The sequence below is a fragment of the Lagopus muta genome, chromosome 4, assembly GCF_023343835.1.
Source record: "Lagopus muta isolate bLagMut1 chromosome 4, bLagMut1 primary, whole genome shotgun sequence".
Taxonomy (NCBI): domain Eukaryota; kingdom Metazoa; phylum Chordata; class Aves; order Galliformes; family Phasianidae; genus Lagopus; species Lagopus muta.
In genome coordinates this window covers 41,899,214-41,908,173 of record NC_064436.1, presented here as the reverse complement: position 1 = coordinate 41,908,173, position 8,960 = coordinate 41,899,214, and positions in this window count along the sequence as shown.

Below are 8,960 nucleotides of genomic sequence, written 5' to 3'. Positions count from 1 at the left end.
TCTGCTTATTTAACTTTGTTCATAATATTCAGTAAAAAACTATGTACATTGAATTACAAAATATTACATGAAATAGTGAAGTCCCAGGAGTGAGTTACTTTACAAGTTGAAGTTGTGTTTAGATTTACTGCTTAGTTGAAGTAATATAATATTTGTTTGCAGTATTCTGAATTGGGATGCCTGAATAAACTCTTGCCATAGGCATACTGAGGACTTCTTAGAAAAAGGAATATCATTTATACCGTTTTAGATCGCTACTTAGTACCTTTAGCAAAAATTACATGATCCCCCTAGTAGAGATTTGTGAATGATGGAATAGGTTTCATTTGCCTTCACCTGTCACAGACACTAAATCATAGAATCAGAGAATATTCTGCTTTTCCACCAGTTATATCAGTATAAGAGGAAGACAATTCTTGTAAATAAATGTTGGCATATGCTGTGAATGTTAACACATAAAACGTAAATGTGCTGTATTTTCTTGGATTCTTTGATAGACTTGAAATAAAATTCCAACAAGTAATATTTCACTGTCAAAGGGGAGCAGCGGAATGTTTGTACCCCACTTTAACTATGCTCAGAGCCCTGCCAATGAGCACAAGTCCTTGTTTAACTAGAAATAGAAATTTCATCTGAGTGACAGTGTTGCTGGAGGGGTTACTTTTCAACAAATACATTTCTTCAAAGCATGGGGAGCTCATATGAGCATGACCTAAAATACAACCAGCAAAAAATACTTCAACAGCCTGGATAGACGAGTGGATATGTCAACCATCAGATATCTGTAAGCTAGGACACTTCAATATGAGATAAAAAATAATAATAATAAAAATCTAGCACTCTCCAAAGTTGCCAGCACAGCTAAACAGTAGAGTAAGAGAGGGTATATAATAATAGAATGGCAATCCTCAAGAAGTTGAATTTAAGTCCAGATGAAGAAAGCACAAAATATGACAAAATGAAAAACTTCTGCATTCACTTGGAAAAATGTTCAGCTGAACAGGCCTCCTGCATGCTACTTGCTGAGCAATAAAGTACATTGTATATGTTAGTAGAACAGGAGTAATTTTTTCTACTGTCTTTGGAAATGTGCAAATGTAATAGTAGAACAATGATCATGTCAGTTTTCTCTTCTCTCTTATGCAGTCTAAATTAGATACTACTGGTTTATTAGACACAGATTCAAGTGCAGGGAGAGCCTCTTTTTTCTATTTTAATTTTTATTTTTTCAAATGAATGCTATAAGTATTTACTTTCTTAATCTGCAATATCTAGTCAAAGTCTGAACTTCTCCCTTCCTTGCAAGATCATAGAATGGCTTGCATTGGAAGGGAGCTCGAGGATCATCAAGCTCCACATGCAGGGCTATCAATCTCCACATTTAATACTAGACCAGGCTGTCCAGGGCCCCATCCATACTGGCCTTGAACGCCTCCAGGGACAGGGCATCCACAACCTCTCCGGGCAGCCTGTTCCAGCACCTCACCACTCTCTCTGTAAAGAATTTCTCCATAATATTCAACCTAAATCTTTTCTTCTTCATCATAAAACCTTTTCACCTTCTTCTGCAATTATTTACCCTTTCAAAGGGTTGACTGTCCTCCTGTTTGTAGGCTCCCTTTATGTCACCCTGCAGCCTCCTTTTCTCCAGGCTGAACAAGCCCAGCTCCCTCAGCCTGCCTTTGTAGGAGAGGTGCTCCACAACCCTCTGATCATCTTTGTGGCTCTTCTCTGCACCTTCTCCAACAGCTCTCTGTCTTTGTTGTAGTGGGAGCCTGAGACCTGGACATAGTACTCTAGATGGGTCCACAAAAGAGCAGAGAAGGGAGAGGGATAATCACCTCCCTGTCCCTGCTGACCACCTCTCTTCTGATGGAGCCCAGGATGCCATATCATTAGACATGCTAGCTATCACCACTTAATGAAGTGTGATCCTCATCACTTTCTTTCTCTATTTAATGACACTAAATTATTTAAGGTGATCTTGATTTATCATACATACTTGCATATGTAGTTTTCTCAACTTATTCACAGCTAAATTGTGATTCTAAACACACTGATGGTTTGGTCGTTACTAACATAATAACTTGGCTTTATTGACAGTTTCAGATTTTACCATTTAGGCGCAGTTTTGTTGGTTTGGGTTTTTTTGTTGTTGTTTGTTTGTTTGTTTATCCTTTTTTTTTTTTAATGTACATTCCTACCATACTCTGATCTGTCAAAAAATGAGAGAACATAACTTCCACTAATGTGTTTACTGTGGCAGTGAGGTACTGCACATTCAATAACTAAACATGCACTGATAACAGATGTCAGCACAGCCTCTAGTGTCTTCAGCAAAAGCACCACTTTGTCTTTTTAATAATGTCTCCAATTTATGCAGAAAATTTGATTTAAATGCAAATATCTCTCATTTTTCAGCTTCACCTTGGGAAACAATGTCAGAGACCTTTTAGTTTGTAGTTTTGCTGTTTTTGAGAAAAATATCGTGACACTGGTATAAACTTGTATAAAAGTGTAATTCAGTATTTTTTAAGGGAGATGGCTGAGCTGCATTTGAATTCTACATGTGGTGGGAAAAAAGGGAGAATCTAGAATACTTAGTATGCTCATAGTTATAGTCCAAAATGAATGAAGCTTGAGACAAAAGTAACTGTTTCCCTCATACTTGTAAATTAGAAATATTCATATCAAATTCTCTATCATTTTGGTTTGTCATTAATATGTAACATACATACAAATGCATGCATAGCACAGCTCTTAATATCCTGACCTGTATCTACTTAGGCTAAATGTTAGTGCACTGTGATTAAGGGGGCAAAATTCAAGAGAAATAATTTATGATCTTCAAGTCAAAATCTCAGAGAAATTTTGTTGCGCATCATCCTCCCACGTGAAAGACATGAAAACAAAACTATGATCTATCAATAAAGTCTTTATCTCTTCAGCATCTAGAAGCCCATACAAAACAAGGTGTTTTCAGGCTACATTTTCAGACAGTACTCTCATGTTCTTCAGTTTCATCTTTTCTGCTGTAAAATTATCTACGGCCAGAAGATCCATGATCAGTAGACCACATAATACTTAGAATTACACACATACACATAAAAGTAGAAACGTTTAGTACCTTGTCTACACTGATACCATTCCTGTTACTACTCGAGAAAGTTTGATTTTAATGCAGCTGATTGTACTATAGAAAATTAATTATTATTATTAACAGGCATAATGGTAGTGTAAAGGTTGTGGGGCAGTTTGTATCGTCATTTCACCCAAATATCTATTACAAGAAATTCAGTTGCTTGTGGAATAACATTCTTGAGGAGAGAATAAGAACATTACTTGGCTGCTTTGCCTAATTCTCAGATGTCGCAGGGCGGCCCGGGCTCTCTTGCAGGAGAGTAAATGAGGTGCGCACTCGTTCGCTCGTGCAGAACAAAAGGCATTTATTATAGGTGCTTGCCACCTTTTAGACGCAGCCAGGACTGGTTACATGTAATGGGGACGCGCCTTGTGGGCGTATACGTCTGGCTCAAGTTATTGCTGAACTTTACCACTCATTAGTAATACAACAACCTTCTTTATCCCACACTTAGACGTTAGGCAGCAGAGAGGAAGGCCAGAAGAGAGAACTGCTGCAGTTTTCTAAGCAGAGCAGCAGCACACTCTATCAAGAATAGAAGATATAAGGCATTTAGATCAGTGAAAGAAGAAACCTTCCACCTTCCACAGAAAGGAATGTTGTCATCTCCCATTATTCCTGAACTGGAATATATACAAGTTTATATGAATTTGTGTCAATAGTCAAAACTCTGGCTGGTACCTCTGCCCAGGCACAAAAGAGGTGCACGTCACCTGTGCTGCCTTGAGAATATCTTCCACTGGTGGTCATGAACTGTAACTTACAAATTTCTTCAGATAAGCTTTTAATTGTTTATAGATGGAGATTTGTCTGAACTAGGACTGCAGGAAAAACAAAACAAAACAAAACAAAACAACAACAACAAAAACCCTATTCTGATACCTAACCATTGCAAAGAACTCATTGTGAAAAGATCCTGAGACCTTTGAGTCTGTCCACAGAGCAGTATTTTGTGATGAAAGTTTAACATTCATTTTGCCATTTCAATTCAGACTAAACCAGACAGAGATATACATTGTCTTAATGAATTGCGAAATTGCACTTTCTCCATTTCTGAGTGGATATGAAATGCAACTGAATAACTAAATATTGAGGGGAAAATGTCAACTCTTGAACTTCAAATTAAGGTAAAATAGCATGTTCTGAAGTCTTCCACTCTCTTTCTTTCTCTTTCTCTCTCTCTCTCTCTCTCTCTCTCCATTGTTCTAGTTACTGCCCTCTGTCACAGTGTATTTGCTTTTTCATTAGGACATTATCTGACAAAAGAACAGATCTATGAATTATGTGTAATTCTCTGTCCTTCTTTGAACTCTGGAAGTTCAAACTTGGAACTACCATGGGCATGATGAAATAAATAGTGCTCATGGTAACTAATTTTTCAACCATTTCCAGCTGAAATCAAGAGGAATACTGCTTTACCATTCCTTTCCTTCCAAAACCTTTTTCTTTTTAAAAATAAATATTGCATCTTGGCTTTAAGAAGTGTCCTACAGAAAATAACTTGTACTCGCTCTCTTTGGAAAGTCTACAGTATACCTGACTGAAAAGATAAAATGCAATAAACTATACATGAGAAATACTCAACTGTGAATGAGTGCTTATATTTCTAAGCAGACCTGTAAAGAGAGTATTAGACATTTATTTTTGTTCTATTTTATATTACAGTGGATAAGAAATCATTACTTGTCAATTCTGTCACCAAGGTCAATTTTATTTTTCTGTTATCTGGATGAACAGAAAGAAATATTACCCTGCAGGATGTCACTTTGCTGTTATGTGAAGACACTGTTCCAAACAAAACTCAGCAATATAATTTTCCAAGCCGTTTTTCCAGTATTTTTGTAATAATAGGATTTAGTTTTTATTGAAAACATATCTTGCTAAAGTACAGAAAAAGTTAACCTGTAAGGCTGGCAACAAAAAAATGAAGCTATCTGTCCATTTTCTTAGATTCAGTAGAAATGAAGAAATCACAGTATACTCTGCATAAAACAATAATTACTTTAGCCTTCTACCAAGAAGTCGTAAAGAAGAACCATCTTCTCCAAGCTCAAGAACAGTTCACCACTATGAGTGAGAAGTCAAGTAAAGATGCCAGGAAGCTTGCATGAATGGACAAAAGAAGCCAGGCAAAACTCAAATGTAAAAAATGTACCTTCCGAAGTTGTATGCAGGGACAGCACATAGGAATAAAAAGGAAGGCTAGATAAAATGAGGGACAGTGCTGAATGGGATGGGGCTCTTGTGACAAAGGACATGGAAAAGGCTGAGCTCCTTTAATACTTTCGTCACTTCAGTCTTTATTGGTAAAGACAGGCATGAGAAATCTAAGACAACAGACTATAGGATAAGTCTGCATCAAGAAAGTCCTACACTTGATGGAAGATTAAAGATACGGGGAAGAGTACAGAGCTATACATCAGAGAACAAAGTTACTATAGGGCAGCAAACAACGGGTTAGGTCAATCTTAGGGAAATCCTTAAGTAGTGTTTTCATGAATGACTCTCATGAATGAGTGGCAAAAGCAAGAGCCTACTGACTAAAGAGACCAACTAAATTACCAACACGATAGAAGCATTGCTGCTTTACAATATTTGCAAATGTATCTAAAGTATGTTTCTCAAAAGTAATAAATAAATAAATAATACAAATCAAAAAATAAAAAAAAAAAATGTGGGCATGGTGATGATGGGTTGATGGTTGGATTGGATGATCTTTTCCAACCTTAACAATTCTATGAGTCTGAGATGTTGGTATAGGGAGAGATTTCTTTAAAATAAGTATATATTATTTGTTTTACTGATTTTTATTCTTTGTAAGAAAAGAACATTTAATCTAAATAATTTTTGAAGTTCACTGTATTTTATGTTGAATGTACAAAGGAAAGAGGATGCATTTTATTTTTTATCTAGCATCTAGCTTACTGTGCAAAGCATTATATTATTGACATAAATATCTATAAACTTCTCAGTAAACATACAGCCACACTGAGAAATATTATCATTGTATAATTACATCATAGATATACCCGAATAAGGAATTTTGAATTAGTGCAGTTCTACTGACGTATCCCATGTAAATAAGAAAAATGTATCTGTGATTACAGTTACCAACATAAACCATCTCCAAATACTTCATTTCACGCTAAAGTTTTAATAAATGAGTAACAGCAGCTTTGCATGGAACTCAACTAGTTGGGTATGCAGTGATAACTTAGACTGTTTCATGATTAAAGCTGCACCTTCTAAAATTTGTTTTTGAGAATGAACACAGAGCAATTTATCCATTTCACAGATTTTACAGTCTTTCCAACAATTTACTGATGAGCTGATGTACAGTATTCAAAAATGCATAACATCTAGAAACATTCAACTTTCTAACAGAGGTACACTTAAGTAGTAAGTAGTAAGTAATTTTCCACTTTAAGAGTGGAAAAAGAGAAAAATATACTCTGAGTTTGTTTGCCAATTAAAAACCTTGTACTCAGAAAACTATCAAGTTCAACTTTTGAACATAGTTTTTATTAAAATAGCTAATGAGATCCATGTGTCAGTGCACTGCTAGGAAGCATGCAAGTTTTGCCTGGGGCTTGATGTATCTTTCTAAGAGGAGCGTTCCCATGCTTAATGAAACAAGAGATACACAGAAGAAATAAAAGCTGAATACCAGAACTGCTATTGCACACAGTCACTCTGTCTGCAAGCAGGAAAAAAAAACAAACCAAAGTTTCATGAAATATCTTTTCCTACTTTCTTTTCTTTTTATTTACTGAGTAAATAAATCACAGTTATATTCCTTTTATACCTACAGCCAGGATACATTTAAAGTTAACCCATCCAACTGCCCCTATAGTGCTGCATCTGAGTGGTACTACCACCTCCATTTTCGGTGTTGAGATAATGTGAATAATGGAAAATATTCAGAATCTGCAATTTTTTCCTCAAAGATCTCCAGGGAGTAGATAGGCCCCCTTTTATTTTTTGTAAAAGGGAGGAAAACATCTTAAGTTCAAAGTAGTTAACTGGAATATACTGCTATAATTACAGCAAAACAAATTAGAAATGGTCATTATTTGTTAAGTGTTAACATGTTACTTGAAATATATTGCTGTATTTAAGGCAAAAAAAAAAAAAATAGTATTCACAACTGATAATCCTTCCTATCTCAATAAGTATTCTCTCACGTAAATGTTATCTGTTTAATATTGCTCCAGCTACTACAAAATGAATGTATAACTTTTTTTTCTGTAAATGTTTTAATCAGCAAAATACTAAATAAATACTAGGACAAATTGCACAGAGCAATATTACAACTAAATATTTCAACATAAATGAATTTAAACTCTTTTTTGGCATATTGTGAAAAGTATAATTATTGGATATATAAAATATTATTTCAGGTTTTGCATACTTAGTTTTTCTTTCTATAAGTAATTACCAGCTGGCAGGAGAAAAATTATGTGCTTTATTTAACTTATCTCAAGTAAGTCCTGCTGGTTCCATCAGATCATACAGCTTACTTCATTGACTGACTGCCCATGAGCATTTTCTTTCTTCTGGTAAGCAATAACTTGCATCAAACGTCACCAACATAATATAGACATACTTAACCACTGAAGTGGTTGGGAGGGAAGGACCACTGAAGTGATTATGGGTTTGAAAACATTTAATAAAAATGACATAAGTTAAGATAGACTCTTTAAGAAAATTCTTAAAGAATTGCTTGAAGAAATTCAGGGAAGCTGAAAAACAAAATCTGTTTACTGTGGTTTTTAAACTATGCTATGCATCCAATTACATTCCTACTGTGATAACTTCAGTATCTGCCACTTGTGCTGAAAACTCAGACTTTCTTCCTAATTTGCTACCTTAAAAAAAAAAGATATTCACAAAAGCAGTAAAACCTGCCTGTCTTCTTCCTTTGGATTTTATTAGATTCACATAGGAGTTTGAAGTGGATTTCACATGGAAGTTACACATTTTGTAACTATGTAAATACAAGATTTTGAATATATATTCATAGGATTTGTTTTGTTTTTTAATAAGCGATCCTAGGTGACATCACCCACACTTCATTTTCTTCAGTAAAATCTCTCTTACAGTTTATATTTTTGTGCTGCTGTTTTGACATATCTTACTTCTTTTTATCCTCCTCCTCCCTTCTAGGGTCATCTCTCCCACTGTCATGAATAAATGCACATTCCCACAGAAAATCACTCCCACATCAAGAAAGAGAACTGCTCTGACTCATCTTGCTTAGTGGCCTTAGTGAAAGAATAAAAGAAGAAAGAGGGGGAGTCTTGAACTTAGTCTAGCAAAAATATGTAGGTTGTTCCAAAAATAATGCTTCCTATTTATTTCCATGGAAACTACAACAGCTACAAAGAGCACAATAACACTATTTGATAGAGCAAATTCTCAACTACGAAATGGCTATTCTTCAACTTTATTTTTCAATTTTATGCATTTTTGGCAAAGATGAAGAAGGCCTCTTTTTTTTTTTTTTCTTTCCCTTTGAAAGAGATACCCAAAACATATTTTAAATAAAATCATAAGATTTAAATGATTATTGCCCATTTAAAAAAGAAAAGTATTTTCTTGCATATGATTGACAGGGACGTATGAAATAACATCAACCTTCAAGTATGACAAATGTTCCTGACGTCTGGAGGACATGTCACCTTGGTACAATGTCCTTGGGAGAGAAGGACAAACAAAGCAAGGTGAGGTGGGAAGCGAGAGGGAGTAATTTCTTCCAGAGTTATCATGGAGTTCCATCTCATCTTTAACATCTGCTTGTGCTTAGGTGCTAATAAGG